The sequence below is a fragment of the Anoplophora glabripennis genome, unplaced genomic scaffold (genome assembly GCF_000390285.2).
Source record: "Anoplophora glabripennis isolate ALB-LARVAE unplaced genomic scaffold, Agla_2.0 scaffold347, whole genome shotgun sequence".
Taxonomy (NCBI): Eukaryota; Metazoa; Arthropoda; class Insecta; order Coleoptera; family Cerambycidae; genus Anoplophora; species Anoplophora glabripennis.
In genome coordinates, this window is record NW_019416440.1 from 447,102 (window position 1) to 472,715 (window position 25,614).

Below are 25,614 nucleotides of genomic sequence, written 5' to 3' on the forward strand. Positions count from 1 at the left end.
ACCTCCAAAAGAAGAATGTCACATCACAGTGATTACATAACCGTGTAGAGACGGAGGCTGCCAAACGTGAAGGACGGACGCTCTTCGGTAGCACGGTTTTATATTTATCCCGCAACGGCGGCCTGCTTCCCAAATGGCGTTCCATCGAGGTAAAGTAAATTCGTTCCTTGCAACATCTCTTGCCAAATGTTAAAACGTTTTCGGCTTCTGTCAATAGACGTCTTGGGCTCGGCGTCCTACGCGAATTTTTTGACATTTGACAGGATCTGTAACGCTTATTTATGTAGAACTTGGCTGGTAGCTGTTAGAATCGCTGTAGAAATTCGTACTTTGTCCGCAACGTCTTTATTTATACGAGAAACAGCTGTCACGTGTGCGAGGATACAGCGGTAAGCATTGTAAGCAGTCGTGTAGCGTGTACGAGCGCGGCTACGTACATTTTTTCCGTTCCTGAAGACGACCTGGGCGTTCAAAGAGCGGCCAAAGTTACTCCTGGTATTAGGAGAGCATGACGAGGCGGTAGGTGTATCGTGACGCGCGGCGCTGTCGCGGAGCGCACTCGGTGCCAAGCTACGGGTCCCCCCTGGCTCTACGGCGCAGAAGTAGGCAGCCAAGGCTCCTCTAGAGGCCTGGCGACGATCTGCAGACCCATGCAAAGTCCGCACATGTGTTACGGTGGCGTTTTTGCAAGAAAAGCGTTTTTAAATGCGGACTGAATCATGGAATGTATGAGCTGGATTTCAAATTAATTCCTAAGCGCTAGTCATGGACACTTCGTCATAATTGTGATAATTTCTTAGCAACAGTGGCTTGTCGGGTAAAACCTAATCTGTACTAAGGATCAAGAAGTGGGAAAGGCCTTTTTTCTGTATACAACGCTTGATTTCAAACACAATCGAGATTTAAAAATGACTTCTTTTAAATAGTATCTCAATATACAGGATCTACCCCCAGGAAGTGCCTTCCAAGCGGTATTTTTCGTATAAAAATAAGCAAAAATACTTATACAGGATGTTGCGGAAATGAGCGCAAAAAATTTAGGGCGTGATAAAACATAAAACGACGTTTTCATAAGGACCATTGCCTACCATCACTTGTTTTTTAGACATAGGGCGCCAAAAAATGATTTTTTGAACTTAAATTTTCTAAAACCTCACTTTTATTTACTAAACTGTGTTTTGGATTTAATCACTTTGTTAACGATATTATTTTACAATTTTCTTACAAAGACGTATGATAAATTTCGCGTCATGCTTTAAGCGATTATTGAGGATGTGTTATAATAGTTCTAATCTTATTCGTAATTGTGCTAAATTTAACAAACTTCAAAACATGTAAATACGTAATCAATTAATCAGCAAATATTTTGGTGAATGATACATTTGTACATTGTGATTCACAGGGAGCGTAAAGAAAAATTAGAGAAAGACAGGGCATTTTTTTATTGAGAACTATTGTCTAAAACATTTCAAATTAAAAAAAATGCAAAAAAAATCATTTTTAGGGGGGTAGGGGGTGGTTTTACAAGGGTAGAAATAATCCAGAAGTAATTTTTTCGTCAAGCTACCCCCAATTAAAAAAAGAAGGTTCTACGTTACATAGAAACTGAGATATTACAAATTTGACATTGTCAGTTTTTTCCTAGTTGAGAGGAAGATCCCCCTACCACCACTCCCTGAAAGGCTACTGCCGCGTACCCTTATTTTGACGGGCTCTGGATTGATTAATTATGGGCAAATTCATTTAAAATTAACAGGGCATAAAGTTTAAACCTTCATTGACAACTTGTTAAAATTTCAGGTCTTAATGTTTATAACAAATTGCGCTGTGATTTAAAAAAAAATTGTTAACTCCGGATCTAATGGTCGTAGAAACTTTTTTTTTCAATTTGTAGGTTTTTGTACGAGCTTTCGAATGGTGTTTATAACTTCTTTCAAAAGCTAAAAACAGCGGAGTTATTTTATTTGTTTATTAGGGAAAAAGTGGCTTTTATTTGGTAACAATTATATACAACTAAATTTGAAAAAAAATATTTTTTTTTAACTAGAGGATACTTGGTGTTCCTTCGAAGAAAATGAGCCCAAAAATAATGTTTTAATCATAACCTTGTCCCCGGAATAGTCATTTGAAAATGGGCCTTTTTGCAAAAATGGGATAAATAAATGGAATTTTGCAAAAGCTATTTGACCGATCGAGCCTATCTTTTGCACATCTCTTAAGGATATAAAAACACACATTTTGGGAAAGTTTGGTAAGATTTTATTAATTATTTAAATAAAAAGTTATTAACAATTAAAGGAGAAGCACTTTTTCCGTTTCATTTTGCAATAACTTCTTTGTTTATAAAGCAATTTTAACTTATAAAGTCTCATTTTAAAGATGAGTTTCTCTATATCAAATCGTTTGTCGAACTTTTTTGCTAAGAGTAAATAGTTTTTTTACAATAACGCGTAGAACGAAAAATGACGAAATTTTTACCTATTTGTTGATAAAAAACAATGATATACTTTTTTCATGACCCATTTTGATGAGACGCCTCTTTTATTATCATTCCCAAAACTTTCCAACAATAAAATCACACCCAGTAATTAATAAATTTCAAAATGTTTCCTTTCCCAGTTCTATAATTCTATAGTTTGTCACTTGGGGTTTGAAGAAACTTCTTAAATATTTTTAATATTGCCAGAATATCGCGATATTCAAGTTCATGACAAAGAAACCATTTTTTGGCATTTATGTCCAAAGTACATAAGGTTGAAAATCGATCTAGTATAAATATTGGTAAATTCTTGATGACAATGTGCACTGGGGGGTTGCCTATTTATTATTTGGCGTATGTGACGTCACTACTAAAAAATGTCTATTGCCACAACTGATAGAATGTCAAATCTGTATTGTCTCGTTCTAAATATTAAACTAACGCAAACATAACATTTGGTTATTTTGCGTGTCTTCCTTTTGCTTTTATCTTTAAAAGTACAATTACTTTGATTTTCACTGTGATAGGATGGAGTTTTATTTTTATTTGTGACAGAGTTTTACTTTTATTTGTATGGTTTTTATTTATTTTTATTGTTTTTTATTTTTGTCGAAATTAAGTTATTACGGTATGGACGTTTAGTTTTAATTTATTTTATTTTTTGAATTTCTGGAAGAGGGGGGCCTTTTATATAACGAGCGTTCAAATAAAAACGTGGTCAAGTTGGTTCTGAAAATTTGGACGTAGGGCGTAGCGTATAGCAAATGAACTTAAACGTCATCTGTCAAAGCGCTATATCGCCGCTATCAATTTGAATATTTTCGTTTTAAAAAGCGTTTAAAATGGTGTTTTCTCAAGAACAAAAAGTGTTTATCATAGAGTCCTACTTTAGAAATGGACGCAAGATTGATGGAATATGGAAGTATTCTATTGAGGAATGTTTCATAGAATTTCAAAATCAATTTCCCGGCGTTGTTGAGTACAAAATTTTTCAAAGTGCAGTTCAGCGTTGTGTTAATGTTTTTCGTGAAACGGGCAGTGTAACAAGAAAAGAAGGAAGCGGCCGACCTAAAAAGCGGACTGAAGAATTAAAAGAAAATGTCCAACAAATAATGGAAAATGCGCCAAGAACTTCTGTACGTGTTTTATCACAAATGGTGGGAGTATCAGTCGGTACCTGCCACACAGTGTTAAAAAAAGATTTGCGTTTGTTCTCCTATCGTTTAACTTGTCAGCAAGAACTTCATGAAGTTGATTTTCCGCGACGGGCTGTATTTTGTGAATGGTTTTTAAACAACTACGGTGAACTTCATAATATCACCTTTTTTTCTGATGAAGCCTGGTTTCATTTAAGTGGTTACGTAAACTCACAGAATATGAGAATGTGGTCTTCTGAAAAACCAGATAACTTTTTTGTCGAGGGCCCTCTACACGCTCAAAAAATTGGAGTTTGGTGTGCTCTCAATCGAAGGAGGATTTATGGACCTATTTTTTTTAATGGTACTCTTACTGCGCAAAGGTATAGAGAAGAAATTATCGCTCCTTTTGTTAACCAGCTGGAAGAAAACGAAATTACAAACTTTTACTTTCAACAAGATGGCGCAAGGGCACATACGGCAGGCGAGACGATGAATATGTTGAGGGAAGTTTTCCAAAATCGACTAATAAGTCTCAATGCTGAACATGAATTTCCACCGAGGTCATGTGATATTACGCCGTGTGATTTCTTTTTGTGGCCTTACCTTAAAAACACTATTTTTGAACTGCCTATTCCTGATTTAAACCATCTGCAGGCTCGACTTATAGACAAGATTCGTGAAATTAACAATACCCCGAGCATCTTAGAAAATGTCTTTAATTCTTTGAGGAACAGGTGTGAAAAGTGCTTGGAACAAGGAGGGGGACACTTTCAGCAGCTGCTTTAATTTATTGTTATAACAAGGAGGGGGACACTTTCCGCAGCTCCTTTAATTGTTTGTTATTGCTATCACGATTATTCTTTAAAATAAAGTTATATAGTCATTAACGTTATTGAAACTGACAGCTGCTATACAGCTCGTTGAGAAATGAGGTTACATTGGTCGCTATAAGCTACTTCTTACGTCCAATGTGTCAGAGCCAACTTCGACCACGTTTTTATTTGAACGCTCGTTACTTTGCGCATGGGCCCAGAGAGCCCTTGCTACGCCACTGGCAGTCACGTGGCTTGTAAACATTTATGAAGACCATGTATATCTGCAACACTTTTGTCGCTTTATCATTCTCTGAACTTGTTCACACTTGTTGTGAGTCACCCTGTATATGAAGTGATCTTTAAACTTGTATGATCTTCAAAAGCGAAAAGAGCAAAAACTTCCTCATACCGCCATTTTGGCGATTAAAATATTTCTCTCTATGCAATTTTTAAGGGCCATTTTCCAGAAACTCATCCCCTGAAGATCTCGTGCTCGTTGGAAGTGCGTTCACGCAAAAACTACCAGCACGCCAATCACGGCCCAAGGCCAGTCCGTATTTAAATATTAACAAACATCGCAAACGAACGATCTGTTTAATATTGTCAGCGACAATCGTTTACGGTTTATGGACGATAATTAATAATTTATTGTCGACACGTTTGAGCGAAATTGTTTGCAGGTACCTCGTACGAAGATAATAATAACTAGGGTATACGAGCGATAAAAGATAAAGGGGCCATTTCCTTTACCGGCGTTGTGGCGAATTTTTCCCGCAAAAGGCCTTGGCCGCGTAAAGACGCGTTCGGACGCAGGCGAACGTTCGTGGGTGTTCCTCGCGTCGTTTTTGCGAAAGATGAAGACAAGTTACAGGAATTTATGATTGGCGATAGATTCTGTAATAGATAATTATTGTAGATTTCGTTCCACCTATCTGGCTGCCGTTTTTATTATCGAGCCATCGTAATTATTTTAACCAATTCACACTTTTCGGGCTATTACGAAATATTGTATAGCTAACAATAACAATAGCCGTCCTCCTGTATAAACAATTTCAAGGTTTCCTTTTCAATAGGAAGTGTTAATAGTGTCAATGGAATAAGGTCTCTAACCGAAGTGTTTCACATAAATTTTATGTCCTTATCGCCTTCGAATTTACTCACGACTTTTACAAGACAAATGCTACGGCTCACTAGATGCTACTGTTTATAGGAAAAGAAAGGCCGTCTCTTCTATGCGGTTTTGTAAATGAGAGATATCAACTGTATCATCTCTGTACAAGATATAAAATACAGGGTGTAACTAAATAAGTGTAAAACATTTAAGGGGGTGATTCCTCATCGAAAAAAAGATAGGATCTTTCATATAAAGAAACTTCATTGGAGCATCCCTTGTTAAGATACAGCCCCTTAAAGGGGGTACATAAAATTTGTTTAACAATTTTTTTCACAAGCACTAAACAAGTTACAATATTGAAATTAACCTGACATTTTCTACTACCAAAAAGACACTTAGCCAGTAATTTATTTGGTTTACCCCATGGTTGTAAGGGGTGGAAAACGCAACCCCTAAAATTTATTTCCAACGTAATTTTTTGTCTTATTATTTTTTTACCATTTAAAAATTTATTTCCGATAGCCTGTTTCATTCTAAAAAAAAATGTCTCTTGAATTTTTTGCCCAAATTAAACCAGTTCGCAGCAAAAAATTATTTTACGAACAAGATACATATCGCCATAAAACGAAAATACGAAACTAATTTATCTAGTAGGCCGCCATTAGCGATACTGACAATTAAATTGGAATCAAGCTGTCAGTTTGTAAATTTTTGAAATTGAAGTAATACTAATTGTGTATTGTTCTGTTCTTAATTTGTTACTTTAATAATTCACTTGTTATTAAAATGGCATACACAAATGAGGAAATGGCTGATATGCATTACGTTTACGGTCTGTCGCAGGGGAATGGGTTAGAAGCTTCTACAAGATATGCTGAAATGTATCCTCAACGGCAGCATCCTTCACATAGAATATTTGTCTGACTTCATCAACGATTACGTGAATATGGTTCATTCAACAAAAGAACGCAGGATTGTGGTCGCCATCGAGAAGTAAGAACACCACAGCTTGAGGCAGCAGTACTTAATTTGATAGAAGAACAACCTACTACCAGTACTAGAAAGATTGCTTTCCAGCTAAATGTTGATCATATGACGGTATTTCGAATTTTAAAGGAACATCTCTTATACCCTTACCATCTGCAACGAGTACAGGCACTGTTACCGCGAGACTTTCCGAACCGTCTTGAATTTTGCAATTGGATGCTGGAAATGATTAGAAGAAATCGTGACTTTCTGAAGACGATCGAATTCACAGACGAATGTAGTTTTTCTCGGGACAAGATTATTAATTTTCATAATTACCACATATGGGCTGATGAAAACCCTCACGCTATTGTCGAAACTAACCATCAAGAACAGTTTTCTCTTAACGTGTGGGTCGGAGTTATTGGGGATTATTTAATTGGGCCTCATTTTCTACCTCCTCGATTAAATGGTGAGGCATACGTTCAATTTTTAAGAGAAGTGCATCCCGTACTGCTGGAGGAAGTTCCTTTGGGCGTCAGAAGGGATATGGTTTTTATGCATGATGGGGCTCCCGCCCATTTTAGTCAAGTAGCACGTCAGCATTTAACTGAAACATATGCAAATCAGTGGATAGGTCGAGGAGGACCACAGAATTGGCCCGCTCGATCCCCGGATCTCAATCCTCTCGATTTCTCTACTTGGGGCCATTTGCAGCATTTGGTTTATCGTACTCCTGTTCGCGATGTAGAGGACTTAAGAAACCGCATTATCGATGCGTGCAGGGTAATTAGAGAGACTCCAGGAATATTTGAGCGAATACGTGGCTCAATGCGCCGACGTCTAGACGCATGCGTAATGTCTGAAGGTAGACATATTGAACATTTACTATGATTTCTACATGTTGTATGTTTTGTTATTATTAAATTAGTTTTGATTATTCCCCTTTAATCATTTAATGCAGGTAGTAACTACAAAATAACAGTAAATCCAGTCCGCATTTATGACGATGTATCTCTGTAGTTGTTCGTAAAATAATTTTTTACTGCGAACTGGTTTAATTTGGGCAAAAAATTCAAGAGACATTTTTTTTTAGAATGAAACAGGCTATCGGAAATAATTTTTTAAATGGTAAAAAAATAATAAGACAAAAAATTACGTTGGAAATAAATTTTAGGGGTTGCGTTTTCCACCCCTTACTACCATGGGGTAAACCAAATAAATTACTGGCTAAGTGTCTTTTTGGTAGTAGAAAATGTCAGGTTAATTTCAATATTGTAACTTGTTTAGTGCTTGTGAAAAAAATTGTTAAACAAATTTTATGTACCCCCTTTAAGGGGCTGTATCTTAACAAGGGATGCTCCAATGAAGTTTCTTTATATGAAAGATCCTATCTTTTTTTCGATGAGGAATCACCCCCTTAAATGTTTTACACTTATTTAGTTACACCCTGTATATCGGTAACTTCATCAGCTGTTCTAACATTTTCTGATTTGTACAAACGTCAGTTCAGTTAAATTTTCATAGACGCTGTCAAAAGTCGGATAATTAAAAAGGCAATTTTTACACGAAGCAAAGTCAAATATTCTTTAATTTTGGACCAAACTGTTAATACGATTTTTCAAAAATGGTACGTAGAAAAACGTAGCAAGCTTAAGATGTTTAATTTATTTTATAAAAAATATTTGATCTTCATTTGTTTTTCATTTATAATTTTAATATCCTGCGCACAATAAATCGGGGTATCCTGTGTATAAAGTCTTATACAGGGTGTACGTAGTAATAGAATATCAAAAAATAAATGTTTTTCTTATGAACCAAGTCCATTGATTGTGCTAAATATGTCAGTGTTATTAGTTTTTTTACCACCTGATTTTGCGATTAGGTTTTTTACGACGTATGTCGTATATTAGAATGTACAATTTCATTTTACATAAAAAATGTACTTCTGCTGCCTCCAAAAACAGATGGACCAAACTTCAAAACCGCTTTAGATATAGATAGCTTAGTATAATTATTATGCTTTCCTGATGTTATTATTATATTAGTTGAAATGGAATAAAATATATATTTTTTCTTTTTTAATAAAGTAAAATTTTCATCCAACCTTCAAACGTTTTCAGCAACGCAACAAGAGAACCGTTTTTATGTAAAATTAAACTTTACGTCATAATAAACTCAGCAAAAAAATTAAAGCAGCAGAAAAATTTGAAATTTTTTTTTGTGATTTTTGAAAAGTGGCTGTAAACTTGGTCGTATCGAGAATAAAAAAAAACATCTTGAAGTTTGAAGGTTTTAGATTTGAAATCTTGATATGAACATTTTTTTAAGCGTCACTCTTGGCGCAATCAAAAGAAATAATGGAAGGCAAAAATTTTTTTTTTCAATTTTTACAAAAAAATCAAATTTTTTTAAAATTTTTGCGTTCTCTTTTTTTGCAATTTTACATTGAATATTTCAAATGTCGAAAAATATAATTTTTTTCTGAATTAAAAATTTTTGAAATATTGATTTTTTTCAAAATTTTGAATTATTTTTTCTTTTTCAATCTTTCAGTATTTAACTAGAAATAGTGAGAAAAATATTTGTTTCACCTTTCATTAATTGACGTTTAAGGAGCAATAAACTTTCTCCTTTAATTTTTTATGAAACTTTAACGATTCAGGAAAGGAAATCGATTCCACCGATCCAGATCTCATGGGCATGTATTGAGCTAAAAAAAACTTACACACATTGGTATTTTTCGCAACATTTGCAAAGTAGTCGTTAATTTTCCAAAACAGCAGAAAAAGTCATTTTCGCTGTACGATCATTAGTACATGAGATGTCGATGATAAAAAAAAAATTGACTTTTCAGTCAATAGCCCATATCTCAATGAGAAATAATCGTACAGAAAATAAAAAAAAACAAATTGAAGCTGATGAATAAGGCTAAATGATCCTGGCATTGATTAATCCCATAAAAAATTTCTGAGCCTATGTGCAGTTTTGAAAAAAAAATTATAAAATTTTGCCTTGCCATTATTTCTTTTGATTGAGCAAAAAGTGATGCTGAAAAAAATTTTTCATATCAGATTTCAAAACTAGAATCGGAAATTCGGAAATTTTTCTGCTGCAATTTTTTTGAGTGTGTATGAATGCACATTAAAAAACCTAACCTCAAAAAAACTATGTCCCTGGTTAAGGTCGTAGCTAGCACCTTCTAGCAGGTGGTCAAAAAGTAACAACACCGACGATTTTACCAAATTCCAATTGATACCTGTGCTGTTTTTTTAGAAACGATATGGTTAAGATCTAATGTTAAAAACATTTGTTTGACGCCCTCTACCTCAAAAACAAAAGACGATAGACCATGGTCAATACAAAAAAAAATAATTTTTTATGTTCTATTCCCTGAAGTACCTTTTTTTCAAAACAAAGTATAATACATATAACCATAAAATACTTATAACCAATAAGATTGAATTACAGAGCATTGGTAATTCTGCCATATCTTGTTATGTTTCAAATTTGCGATACTATAGGCCGTTGATGGCACTGCTTACTTAGAAAAGATAGGAAAATTGAAAAATAATCAGAGGCAAGTATAACGAGGAGCAAAAAAGTTATGATATTTTAAAGACATAATATGCATTGTGCCGCAAGTGGCGCCCTCTGATAACTAACAGCAAAACTATTATCGGATTTGAATTGAGTGAAAAAAAGACCAGCAAAATTTGTGCAATATCTGTAATTTTGAAACGGTCATTAAAAGTATTGAAAAAAAAATATTCACTTTAACATACAGTCAATTATTTGACTAAGGTTGGTTAAATCGTAATATTTTAACTTATACAGGGTGTTTCTTAATAACGTGCTAATATTTAAGGAGGTTATTCTTGGGTCAATTTTAAGAAAAAACTTCATATGAACATATGTTCTACATCTTAACTTTTGAACTACAGTGTGCTAAAGTTTTATGAAAAAACATTTTTTATGATAACTTTGGTATTACCCTTGGTATTTTTTCAAATTTGGTAGATGCCTTCTATTCATCGAGATGCATTTTCTGATGTACAATTTTATTATTTTTTCCAGTGGCGTCTGTACAGGTTTTGTATTGAATATTTTTGAAGAAAATTATGTTACGCCGGGGTAATTTTCTTTTACCATTCCAAAATGTATGTAGGTTACTGTAGTTTCATAATTTCAACGTTTAAAAGTTATTATCTTAAATAAATTATTATTCAAAATTACATAAATCTTTTTTTTTTCTCGTAAGTGGTCCAATAAGATGCAAATGAAAATTCAAGACACCACATTTGCTCAGAAAGGAATGAGGATTTCAAAATTGATTTTTACTTTAAGAAAAAGCAGTGGCGTAACATATTTTTCTTCAAAAATATTCAATACGAAACCTGTACAGGCGCCACTGGCAAAAATAATAAAATTGTTTGTACATCAGAAAATGCATCTCGATGGATAGAAGGCGTGTACCAAATTTGAAAAAATATCTAAGATAGTTAATACCAAAGTTATCATAAAAAAATGTTTTTTCATAAAACTTTATTAACCTGTAGCTCAAAAGTTAAGACATTTAGGACATATGTTCATATGAAGTTTTTTTCTTAAAATGGACCCAAGAATAACCTCCTTAAGGAGGTTCGATATCGAAAAAAAATGGTAAGAAAGTTTTCAAAATCATTGAAACCTGTTAATAAATATGCCAACAGGCTCGTGTAAAAATATCAGATCGATTGCCAATATAGTTTTTTTGAATAATAATATTAAAAATTATGCCCTTATACACAGGCTCTTATGGGAGTTGGGAAAAAACTTTAATCAAACGTAAATATTGCTCTTAAAAATGGTTAATAATACTCCTTAAGTATTAGCACGTTGTTAAGAAACACCCTGTAGAATCCGTGTATCATACTTATGGGACTGAATGAGCCCATTGTGCGTCTAACGGAATCATAGAATGGATTGTGTATTTTTGAGTATTTGTTTTTACAGATAACGAAGAATTATTTAAAAACAAACTGGGAACGACCCTACGACGGATGACGTGGCAATTTTTTAAGTTATTACACGTATATACTTCCGATCGCCAGAAAGCAATACGAGTATATTGACCAACATTGCGGCACCCGAGTGTAAACTTTTGCGAAACTAGGCGACATGGCCACCTACGTTTGGCAATACCCTTTTTTCAGCGACAAGAAAATCGAACCGCGGGCGCGGGGTCGACTTCGAATTCCGCCGTACCTAAAACGGACGATTCTTTGGCTTGGCGGCACTTCCAATCCGATCCGCCTCGTGCGCTACGGGTACGGCCTCGTCCTAATTATGTTCGTGACGGCTCCGCTGACGCTTGTTTACCCGTCCGAGAGTTGCTCAGTCACAGCAGCGTCGAAGAACGGCGGCTGGACGGCCGCGCGGCGCAGTTCGCCGTTCAAGGAGAAACCGATCCTCTGGCAGGCCGGACTCCTCGGACGGTGCTGCGCGCGACGCGAAGGGGGTCAAGGAGATGGCCAAGGGCCAAAAGTCAATCGGCGGAATTAACATACAATTGCCGCGAAGAGTTCTGGTCGGGGGCCCGAGACGGCGGATCGATCCCACCGGGTACCTGGACGACGGCGGCGGAGCTGCCTCGCTTCGGGGACGCCTAGAAATTGTGCCGGAGATGCTGTGGAATCGTTGGATTCGGTCCAGTCGCGCGTGGATTACTCTGTTACCGGGTCTTGTCGAAAGAGGTTCTATTTTCGGCTGGATGTGGGACAGAGACGGACTTACCCAAGCGGTTTCCAGTTTAGATTGTTTTTCCTTGACAGATTTATCTGCTGCAAGGGCAGGGGTCCCCCAAATGTGGGTAGAAGGAAATTTTCCTTTTATTAGGAAATTGGCGCACCTCTAGGGAGATAGAGAACCTCACGTGAAATCTAAGGAAATTTCTGATGTTCTAATTAGAAATTGATAAAGTCGTTTTAATTTTAGTGATCTTGCTTAGACAAGGGATATGCTTTCCGAGTGTCTTTCTATACAATTTTCCGCCACGAAATTTGAATAATTCTACATTTTTCGAATTTTCACCCCCAAGAACGGCGGTGACAACATTTTTAAAATTATGGCGATGTTTCGCGCAAATCACTCGGTTTCAAAAATACAATACCTATGTACGTTTTCACAAACCCCCGCCTAAACTTGTATAGCTTCTGTAAATACATCGACATACAGGTTACTAGAAGGTAGACGAGCATCGCGAGCCTTCCCCAGATGGTCACCATCCAAGTACTAAGGTCCCTCAACGTTGCTTGACTTTCATATCAATGACATGAGTACCAAGTCGCTAGGCCGCACTCACCCGATAAATTTGTTGCAAATTCACTTCAAATAAATAATATTTATTAGTAAAAATATCACTATCGCAATAAATACAGGGTGTATCACGAAGAGGGCCTAGTAGGATTATCTATTATTCAATGAAAATAGTATAAACTTCCTCGCACTTTCGGGTTCTACTGGAAGTCATCATCAGTTTTGTTATGCATTTTTTTAATTCTACGGAAAATTCTAGACTATTCTCATATAAGGTACTATAGGTCAAAATGTGACAGTTTTCAAGTTATTATTAATTTTCGAAAAAAATTGAGGGATGTAAGTCATTTTTGAAAATAGAATAACTAACATTTTGCTTTGTTTATTAATGAAATTTGGCATGGATAATTTAAACGCAATGGAATTCAACCAGTTTATGTCAAATTTGCAAAAATTCATAGTGTTTAAAAAAGTGTGGCCAATATTGTGACGTTGAAGTTGAATTTACTCAAATATTTCAAATGGTTCACCCACATTAATGGATGCATAATTAAATTTACTTTACAATGATACTATACTTTCCTACCCAAAGTTAACAGTTCTTGTGTAAATTGAATTGTAAATTATTGATTTTAACACGGAAAAATTGACATTATTTTCATTGAATAAATTTTTTTGAGAAACCCCGTATACAAATTTTCAGACTTCAATTTTGACTACTTTTTGAGATAATCCTACTGGGCCCTCTTCGTGATACACCCTGTATAACGCCCTGCGCATACTTGGTCGTTAATCATGAAATGCAAGCTTTGGACCATCGTATGCAAAATCTTAGCACCTGTGCTATTTCTAATTTGTGCCATTGCTCTGTTTCTGCAAGTCTCCACACTACAGGCTACTCGTCAGGTTACGTCAATTGTTACGTTATTATACAGGGTGTCCCAATATTAAACTAAAACTAAACTAAACCCAACTTACCCTTAGTTGCTTTCTTTAGCCGCACCAAGCTTGACATAAAAATGGTGATTTTTTTTTCAAATATCTTTGAAAGGACTCGTAAAATTTTATTGTAATTTGGTACACTTATACTTCCAAATAGATGTCACTTTTTGACATAATAAACGAAGTAATTGTACTAATCTACTTATAAATTTGTCAGGGGTCAAGCTTTTGATTCTATGTTTTTTTATCTTAAATATGAGAGGTTTATTAAAAATTTTGCTTCTTGCAAAATTGTTATATTTGTAATATCTTATCACAGTATAATACTGGATATATCAAATTGTATTATACTTTCATAAATGCAGTCGCTTTAAACCCTTGTCTTATAAAGAGCATTTGTATTCACAGAAGTACATCATAATATGTAACTAAATCATACTTAAACTTTTCCACACAAATCATTTCGTGATCACAATTTCTAGATAAATAGAACACGTAAAAGTTCTTTGCAAAAAGAGCAGTGCATGCTTGTACTCTATGTCGATTAGCTGATGCCCTCGAACGGGGTGCGGAGGTTCTGGTTCCACAATCTTATCTTCAGCAGCTGTTTTCCTGCTATCTGTTTAAATTCTCAAGTACTCCTACTTTTTTTAGTCACAAATTTTCCTTTCTACCGACTCTGTCCTTCATCCGACATTTTAGAGGTTAAAGCAATCAGCTGTCCGATCGTTCACATAGTATAATATATACCTATATACATGACAGGGACTGACAACTCACAAATAATAAACTCGGCATCTCGTGCACTGTTGCCAAGTTTGTTGCAACTCGTGAAAGTTATGAAAACTAGTAAAGGAACCATTCCTACATCCGAAGTTGTTTATGAAAAAATTGGTCCATTTTCACGAAAGGTATAACTTTAATAAAAATAATTTTTTCGGATGGAATGGATTGACGTGAAATTTGAACTGTAGCTAGGAAATAGCCCAAGAAACAAAAGTTATAGTCTATATAGTATTAAAGTCTAGGGGTGGATGCCACCCCTTCTGGAGGGTGGGAATTTTTTAATTGAAAATAACCTCACGATTCGATACAGGGACGAATTCTAAGCAAAAAATGTTCTATAAGAATTTTTTGTACAGTCAATACTTTTTGAGTTATTTGCGCCTAAAGATGTTCGTTTTTAGCATGTTTTTGAATAATTTTTCGCGAATATCTCGAACACTACAAGTTTTATCAAAAAAATTATCATAAGCAAAAATGAAGGTAATTAAATAGCAAAGAGATTGCTTTTTTAATTTTTGTAGATATAGAACCCGAGTTATGACTCCCAGAAGTCAATTTCGAAGATAGCTACAATCGAAACGTTCAACGTCCTGTAGCGGAAAAATTAAAGGTTTTTCGAGGAAACTTACATAACACCTATTAAAGTTCTTGAAAAAACCTTTAAATTGAGTGGTGGTAGAACTCGTTAGCATGAAAACTAATGAAGTTACAATCAAAATAAAATGATTGTCTTGATTTTTGAGAAAAAAAAATCCATACCTATTAAAATTAATGACTTGACGGAAAAAAAATTAAACGTATTCCTTCTGCAATTTACTTTATTTATGTATGGACAGTAGATTCTGGGAATTTGAACGATTTTAGAAGCCTAAATTAAAAAAAAATTAATTTACTTTTGAATAAATTTGTTCAGTTTTTTAAAAAATCGCCTTTTTTCAAAATATTTCAAAAACTAACAGTTATAAAAAATGATAGAATAAGAAATTGTAGATTTTTTTCTTACTGAACAATTTACTTTTTTTAAATTTTTGTATGGCAAAATTTGACTGTTATGACCATTAGAAGCTCAAAACTAAGCTCCAAGACTGCCTTTCCTGAGCCCTTTTAGCTTACAAATCTAAAAAACGAAGGGCTCAAAAAAACTGCAAATCATAGAACTTAAAGTGCTTTAAATTCACTACAAAATTGTTTTTTGAGTAAAATCACTAAAATTTATGGTAAAAAAATTAATCGCATTTTTTTGGTAAAATTTTCGGTGCGGGTAAATTACCATCATTTTTGTGTAGTTTGGAGCACTTGTGAACTGATTTGAGTAAGTACATTAATAATATACATACACACACGTATCCATTTATAATGTATATAATAATTTTTTAATTTGATATAAATTTAATAAAAAAATATTAAGAATAAATTCAATAAAATTTAAAAAAAAATAATTATATCATGATACTCACATATAATTTTTTTTAAATTTTTCTATAAGGGGTAGTGTTTTTTTTATGAGGGGTAGGTCTTCCATAAGAATTTTTTGGGTGGCTGAAAAGTTGCTATATATCATAGATCATTTGAATACCAATAAAAAGTTTATAATTCAAAATATGCATACCATTAAAACATCTCAAGCTTTCAATAATATTTTATTTTATTATAAGGGATGGTTTTTAAAAGTTGCAACTTTGTAATGAGTCGTAAGCTTTCTAATGAATAACAAAAGAAATGCAATACATAGATTGTGAATGCACCAAAAGAATATTTTAAACTGTTAAAAACTCTTTTTTCTATTTTTTTGGCCATGGAAGGTTAGTTTTTAAGGATTTTTAAGGGTTGAAAAGTAATTAAATTTCATAAATTATATTAAAAAACATGAAAGGAACTTTATCCGAATTGAATTTTAAAAATACGTAAATCTGCGATTTTCGCATTTTTTTCGTACAAGGGTAGTTTTCACCCCAAAATAGAAAAAAGCACACATCTAGACAATATAATTTTTGAAGTGGGGGGGTCAGATGAGCTTGTATGCAAATTTTCAGTAAAATCCATTCTATCCAAAAAAATTGGGAGCTTTTACTCTATTTTCGCCTTCAGCGTCTGGACTACATATGCTTAACACGGCTATAATCGAAGTCCTTAATGTTCCTGTCCCAGTAGCGATTTTTACATTCACAAATTTTGTATGTTGCAAATCTCCGGAGTACGGACCTGCGCGAAAGACGACAATAATAATTGAAAGCGGCCCCGTTCGCCGTTTAGCAACAGCGGCACGTCATCAGCGCGGACCAAGAAGATTATTCCTGCCAATTCGCTCCTCACGTTTCCTGTTCCGTCACTTCCGGTCCGCCGAATCGCCCGGGGAAAGTCGCCTCCGTCCCCGGCCGTTAAGAAATTGAAATTGTAACAGCGGCGAGATGTTGGCCGGATGATAGCTAACGTCGGAGAAGACACGCACATGTAAACGCTTCTCATGGCCAAATTCCTTTAGCAATAAACAGATGCTGCTCTAACAATTTACTAGCTGTATATTGCTATTTTAGTAGTGCATAAATTCTTTGATAACCGGGTCGCAGGTCCCAGTCGCTTCGGGTAATATTAATAGTGTCGTGTACTTGTTAAAAAAGCATTAGCAAATATTATGCGTTTCACGACTCCATGCTACTATTGGTTCAGACGGCATATATTTCAAAGAGTCCATCCATATTTGGGTGACTCGTATATCCACGGAGATTTTTTGCTTTTTGACTTTCAAATATCACTAGAAATGAACATTTTTCTATGCGCATAAAAAAACATGGGCTTTACTTTTGGCGGCACATAGTCCAAGCATTATAGAGAAATGCTTACAGAAATTATTACCTGGACAAAAAAAATATGACCGTATAGAAAATTAAATTTTAAATTGAGTTTCTTGTTCTTTAAACTCGATCCAATATGGCGAACATGGTTAAAAAAAATCGCAAAGTTGAAAAAAACGGTTTTTCTAAAATAACTAAAAAAATATAGCACGGATTGAAAAATTTTAAATGAGAAAGTTGTAGGTTTTAAAAAGATCTATCGACAGATTTTTTGAAAGTATCGATTGCTTTGTTACTTTTCGAGATATATCGAAAAAACCGTTAAAAATCTTCTCTTTTCTCTTCTTCTATAACTCGTTTACATTTACGTGCCCATATTTGCTATTTACTGCAAGCATAGCCCGCGGCAAGCCAAAAAAGTACATTTTTGAAAAATTTAAAAATATTAATTATTTTTCGAGATATATCGATTTTTTGAAAAAAAGGCGCTCTCGAAAATTGGCTAGATCTTCTCAGCGGATAGCCCTACAGTAACGATTTTCGGTTTATTTTCTTCGTAAAGAGTTATATTATCATGCTGTTAAAAAATGTTGACGATTTTATTAATTTTAAGGATCAAAAAATGACTGAAAAAGTTGCACTTTTTTTGGGTATGTTTTTTTCAAATAACTATTTCAATTTTTATTATTTTTTTGTACTTAATCTGGGGTAGCTAAACACGAATATTATAGCATTTTCGCCTTAGAAGCAAAATAGACCCGTAAATGTTTAGTTTTCTTTCTTTAAAAGTCATTTTCATAAAATAAAAATTGAAATAGTTATTTGAAAAAAACATACCCAAAAAAAGTGCAACTTTTTCAGTCATTTTTTGATCCTTAAAATTAATAAAATCGTCAACATTTTTTAACAGCATGATAATATAACTCTTTACGAAGAAAATAAACCGAAAATCGTTACTGTAGGGCTATCCGCTGAGAAGATCTAGCCAATTTTCGAGAGCGCCTTTTTTTCAAAAAATCGATATATCTCGAAAAATAATTAATATTTTTAAATTTTTCAAAAATGTACTTTTTTGGCTTGCCGCGGGCTATGCTTGCAGTAAATAGCAAATATGGGCACGTAAATGTAAACGAGTTATAGAAGAAGAGAAAAGAGAAGATTTTTAACGGTTTTTTCGATATATCTCGAAAAGTAACAAAGCAATCGATACTTTCAAAAAATCAGTCGATAGATCTTTTTAAAACCTACAACTTTCTCATTTAAAATTTTTCAATCCGTGCTATATTTTTTTAGTTATTTTAGAAAAACCGTTTTTTCAACTTTGCGATTTTTTTTAACCATGTTCGCCATATTGGATCGAGTTTAAAGAACAAGAAACTCAATTTAAAATTTAATTTTCTATGCGGTCATATTTTTTTTGTCCAGGTAATAATTTCTGCAAATTTAACATTAATCCGTGACAGAATACTTGGACTAACAATATGTTAAAAAAATTCGAAAAATGTCATATTTTTCTTCCTATTTAATTATGTATCTTTTCAAGAGATGATTTTAGACGAAAATGGAAGAGGAAAAAAATTTTTGTAATTAAATTTTACAAAATATGACTAGTTACAAATCGAATGAATCATGATTATTACTGTAAAAATCGAAAAAATCACCAAAAATTGGGTTAAAAAACTACTTCTTAGGGGTTTTTTTGGGATCTTTAAGTTGGGTATAGGACCTTCATACTTGGCTCAAGAAAAGTTCATGTTATGTAGAATCAGCACACCAAATTTCATCAAAATCGGTTCGATAGATTTTGCATAATAATTTTGCAATCCAGATTTTGAAAAAAATTTGCAAATTTTCAATATTCTGCACAGCAAAAACCAACGCCCTTAGATAATATTTGAATTATACTATAATCACAAAAGAAATAATGATTAAATTAATAATTAATTAATTACCTACTATTTTTCGACATATTTTGAAAACAATTGTTGTTTAAACAATTTTAGAATATTTAAATAAATTTATTTTTGATCTTTGATAAACAGTATATAAGTTTAAGCACTTACCTTTGATACAATAAAAAAATACAAGTTGATAATTAAAGGAAGTTTAAAGATAAATAATTACACAGGTCAACATTTAATCTAAGCGTGAACACCGTAATCGGTATAGGCTACTAGGGGTTTTTGGGGTCGCTGATTACGATGAGAGGGTCAGTTAACCTCTATCACGTCAGGTTCAAAAAAATCTGAAAAAAATCATGGATATGTTTTTGAGATCGGACAATCCGAATCTGAGGTCAGCTAAGCTCCACAAGGTCAAGGTCAAGGTCATTTGAAATCAAATGCAGAAAAAGCCATGAAAAAATCATGGATATGTTTTTGAGGTCGGACAATCCGAATCTGAGGTCAGCTAAGCTCCACAAGGTCAAGGCCATTTGAAGGTCAAATGCAGAAAAAGCCATGGAAGTCTGAAAAAATCATGGATATGTTTTTGAGGTCGGAGAATCCAAATCTGAGGTCAGCTAAGCTCCACAAGGTCAAGGTATGAGAAAGTCCAGTTCAAAAGAAAATTTTTAACCGATAACATTTTTTAGTTGTTATTCTTCATGTTTTTATATAAACCCTTACTTCTTACTTGTGTCTATATATTTGCATATATAAGCAACTGTTCTACAAGATTTATACTCATTTCACGCACTTTCGCTTGAATCATCGCGCTTATTCAGTTACATATCACTGATCCGACAATAGTACCGTAAAATCAGTATATCGAAGAACATTTTCTGCGGGTTATATGTGGCTACCGTTCCATCTCGTATGAGGTTACATGCTTACTAGCAAAAGAGGCATCTATATAGCTACTAGTAAAATAAATAACAAACAATTTCCGTTGAAAGCAACCAATCTATCAAAATGGAGATATCCTAGGAAAAGAAGAAAAGACCCAGACCATGAATCTATGGCAAATAGGATGAAAGGAATCACCTAATGGAAGAGGGATCCACCGATTGAATAAAGTTATCGGTAGCTGGTGTAGAAGAGCACATGGCGAAGTTGATTTCTTCTGAACACAGTTGAAAGAATAGAGGATCCAGAGAATATGATTGAAGTGATGTTGTCTTCGCCAACAAATTAGTCAGCTGAGCAAGTTTCGCAACAAGTGCAATAAAGAAACTGAGAGCAGAAGAACGCAGAAGAGCGAACGTGTAGAATAGGCATTTATCCTATCTTCACTTCGAAAAGTAATGCTTGACTTCAGACTTTTCCATGGCTTTTTATGCATTTGACCTTCAAATGACCTTTACCTTGACCTTGTGGAGCTTAGCTGACCTCAGATTCGGATTGTCCGACCTCAAAAACATATCCATGATATTTTCAGATTTTTTCAAGGCTTTTTCTGCATTTGACCTTCAAATGACCTTGACCTTGTGGAGCTTAGCTGACCTCAGATTCGGATTGTCCGACCTCAAAAACGTCCATGATTTTTGTCAGATTTTTTCATGGCTTTTTCTGCATTTGACCTTCAAATGACCTTGACCTTGTAGAGCTTAGCTGACCTCAGATTCGGATTGTCCGACCTCAAAAACATATCCATGATATTTTTCAGATTTTTTCATGGCTTTTTCTGCATTTGACCTTCAATTGACCTTGAACCTGACGTGATGGAGGTTAACTGACCTTCTCATCGTAATCAGCGACCCCAAAAACCCCTAGTAGCCTATACCGATTACGGTGTTCCCGCTTAGATCAAATGTTGACCTGTGTTGTCGGACTGTTGGAAGAAGAATAATTATTATTAACGATAGTCATTTAAAAATACGCTAATTGTTGTTTTTAAATCGCGAAACATCGATTTAAAAAAAAAATCATCAAAATCGGACCTCTAGAAGCTGAGATATTAGAAATTTTAAGCGCGTCGCAGTTTTGAACTCGCCGATTCAATTTCGGGCAGGCCGAAGCGGCCGCGCTCTCTGCTTCCCCCACCACCACTACCCGTACGGTTTTCTTCAATTTCTCGCTTGCATAAATAATTTTAAACGCGTTTTAAAGTAGCTTGCCAATGAAGAAAAGTATTGCAAACCTAGACCTGGTAAGTACTTGGAATACCAAAGCTATTTTTCGAAAAATTAGCCCGGATGTCCCAGTACATTTAGTGTAAATGACGGTTAACTTTGATCGGCTATAACTACGTAATTAATTGACCAATCGATTTGTTTTTTTCTTAAAGGAAGCGTCTTTCCAAGAACTTTTAAAACCTATTTTAAAAAATTTTATTTGGTTGAATATTTAAAGTTATTCTAATTGTTTATAAGTACAAAAATTCGACCAATGTTTAAACAAGCGCCAGAGCTCTCCTAATTGACGGATTCGAATTTTTCAAAAAGCGTTTGAAAGTTTGAGAGCCTTTCTATATGTGATTAAATAAATTTTCTAGTATCTAAGGGTCTTGGTTTTTGCTGTGCAAAATTTTGAAAATTTGCAAATTTTTTTTCAAAATCTGGATTGCAAAATTATGTAAAATCTTTCACACCGATTTTGATGAAATTTGATGTGATGATTCTACATAACATGAAGTTTTCTTGAGCCAAGTATGAAGGTCCTATACCCAACTTAAAGACCCCAAAGAAAATTCCCTAAAAAGTAATGTATTTTAACCCTACTTTTGGAGATTTTTTCGATTTTTACAATAATAATCATGATTAATTCGATTAGTAACTAGTCATATTTTGTAAAATTTAATTACAAACATGTTTTTCCTCTTCCATTTTCGTCTAAAATCAACTCTTGAAAAGGTACATAATTAAATAGGAAGAAAAATATTATATATTTCGATTTTTTTAACATATTGTGCCGCCAAAAGCTAAGTCCACGTTTTTTTATGCGCATAGAAAAATTTTCATATCTGGTGATATTTGAAAGCCAAAAAGCCAAAAATCTTCGTGGATATACAATTCACCCAAACCAAAACAGATACCGCCTAGTTTATATGGAAAAAAAAACAACATTCGACAGACATTTCATTAAAATGGAGATTTGCTATGCTGTAAAGAGTAATTCTATTGAAATTTGTCAAAAGTTTGAAAAATCTGCTGTTTCGCTACAACGTCCGTTTTTTTTGTTTTTTTTTTCGATTTTCTGTCTATTAAGCGTTACGTATACGTGGTTAAAATTAATGACAATTATCACTGAAACATAACATTCTGTACATCTATATTTTGTAAGAAAACAGAACAAGCTCATGTTATTTAATCAAAACTCAATGAGTCCACTGATTTTTTTGTAAATGAGGCCAAAAAATGAAACACATTTATTTCAATGGCATTTTATCTTTGGATCTTCCTTGTATTCATGTTAAAAAAAAAATCACATATTCCAAAACTAAGAAGTTTTGCAGAAAAGCTTTTGGATTACTTAAACTTTTTTAGTACATATTTTCCTACGCATGCTAACAGGAGACTCTACTCAAAATAACATTTTTCATCGCCCGTTCATGTTTGGTACCATGCTTTAGAGACACCTTGTATATTTTACCTTGCTGACTAACTCAATTTTAACCACATTTGAAGAGGTCGCAGTTGCACCCTTTACAGACACAAAATTAAAAGTCAAACAGCGCGGTCCGCCTTTAACGATTTCTTCAACCCACTGAAGAAGGTTGCGCAACAGTCGAAGCCATCCAACAGTAATGTTCTCCATCCGAAGGTTTGGCATTGAACATTTATTATAATATCTGGATTAGTTGCCCCGCGTGGGTAGAATATTATTAACCTGTGCGCTGCTTATTCTTGTAATACTTGACATTATCGGGCAAGGAAGAAGCAATTAGCATTTATTAGCGGCTCCGAGTTATGTAACGCGTGAATACAAATAATAAAATTGAAGGTTACAAGTTTGCATTCCATCCACAAGTCGAAATATTATCATAAATCTGTTATGGCGACATAGGATCTCCAAGTGGGTCTGATATTTCGGATATTTGGTCTTCCGTCTTGCTGGTTTTTGCCGTATCGGGTATTTGGAAGAGCCAGGCAAGAAGATACTGACAGCGAAATGTCGCCAAATATTTAGATAACTGAAATATATAGATTTAAGTAACATTTTACATGCGAGTGCAAATATTCCAAACGAACCACGTAGCAGCAATCACACAAGCATGGAGAATGCTTTGCAGCTCGTTGAGAAGATCACTTTCTTGGAATTACATAGTACTTTTAAGAACAAAAATAAGCTTTACTATTTTGTAATACCTTTAGAAAAAATATCTGTTTTACATACTTAAATATTTTTACAAAACAGGTTACGACGTACTTATGTGAAGGTAAAATAACATTGAATAGATTTATTAATGCAATAAATGACATATCTTCTAGAGTAAAATATAAACTTCTGAGTTATACCTAAATTTGTTTATGAAAACCATAACAAATATGTAAAAATCCTTTTTGCAACGTAATAAACTACTTCGAATTGCAGATCGAAGGGTACTTTTTCAACAGCCTCGAACTCCAATCTCAATTAACGCCAAGGCTGCCCGTTAGAACAGCGATTTTTAATAATCCTGAAAAACTAAATAAGACTGACCTTTGATAGTCTCTGATGCAAAACTGTGCACGCCAGTTTGATAATAGCTAGATGTACTTAGTTGATTCGTTACGTGACGGAGGCACCAAATCGATCATTTGGATGGTTGAATTTCAAATGGGTAGCATCGCTATTAGATAGATACATACCGTTAATATGTTTGACAGTTTGACAGTATGACGGAATGGAACAGACACAGTTAGTTAATAGTTATGCTTTATGATTAATATATTCAATGGAAATACGCTGTTTTTGCGTAAGTGCAAAGACATCAATTTTTATTTTCTAAACCACACCGTATAGATATTTAACAATTAGGGGAGCAAACAGGAAAAGTTGAAGAATCACTTTTTTCCTAAAGCAAAAATTTATGAAAATGAAATTATTAATTTATTTTTATATTTAATAAACCTCAATGAATATGAAAATAACATATTTTAACAAAATTTATTCGTGCTCATGTATAAATTAATAGAAGATAAATATAAGATTTTATTTTTAAGACAACAAACAAAAAAAAACTTAATTCTTCATGAGTAAACAACGACAATAAACAAAATATCAGTATCTCTAAGAAAACAACACTGACAGTATTTTTTAAATAAAATTTTAACAGAAAAGCCTAAACAAACGAAAAAAAATTGGAGTCTTCTGAACACATATCTGATGCTTCTGATTCCAGAGCAATATGCTATAAATGATCCTGAAAATATCGAAAAAATTTTATAGGCTTTTTTTAAGCGAAAACCTAATTGGTGATTTTTTTATTCAAATAATTTCTAAACGTTTACAATTTTATTTTTAATACATAATAATATTTATATTGTGGCTACGATAACTTTATATCCTTGACTAGAACAAAACCTTAATTTTTCAGAATTTTTTCGGTTTTTTTTCCTATTTAAAAGTTTTCCCGGCGCTCAATTTTTCTGGAAATTTTACATATGTGTTTGTATCTCGTAAACACCATTTACCTATAAGTATATCATAGTTGCATCTTGTAACGCGTAATTACATTTTGTATCACGTAATTACTCCTTGTATCACGTAATTACGCCTTTTGTATTACTTAATTACGTCTTATATCCGTTAATTAAGACATTTTAGCTTGTATTGGCAACTTGTAATTCATAATTACGCCTTGAATATTGTAATTATGCTTTTTGTTACGTAATTACTTCTTACCCTTGTCTTTTATCACGTAATTACGCCTTGTATCTCATAATTAAGACTTGTGTCTTGTAATGATAGCTTGTATACGTCTTGAATCTTGTAATTACGGTTTTAATACCGTAATTAAGACTTGTATTACGTAATTATGGCTTGTATCACATAACTACGTCTTTTATCTCATAGCTATGCCGTGCGTCAAGTGATTACGCCATTTATTATACAATTACACCTTTCATCACGTAATTACGCCTTGTATCACGTAATTAAGACTTGAATTCCGTAATTAAGACTTGTATTTCATAATGAAGATTTGTATTGCGTAATTACGACTTCAATCTTATAATTACGCCTTTAGCCACGTAATTACGCCTTGTATCAGATAATTACGGCTTGTATCTCATAATTAAAACTTGTATCTTGTAATGACGACCTGTATTGCATGCAATTACGGGTTGTATTACGTAGTTACGGCTTGTATCACATAATTACGTCTTATATTATACAATGATGCTTTTCATCGCGTAATTACG

General features: G+C 33.8%; 1 protein-coding gene across 4 annotated transcripts in view; it reads left to right on the top strand.

The window, feature by feature from the left end:
* LOC108908375 (zinc finger protein Xfin) overlaps positions 1-25,614 on the top strand; it is a 149,285-nt gene that overhangs the window by 83,890 nt on the left and 39,781 nt on the right. The window lies entirely within an intron of this gene.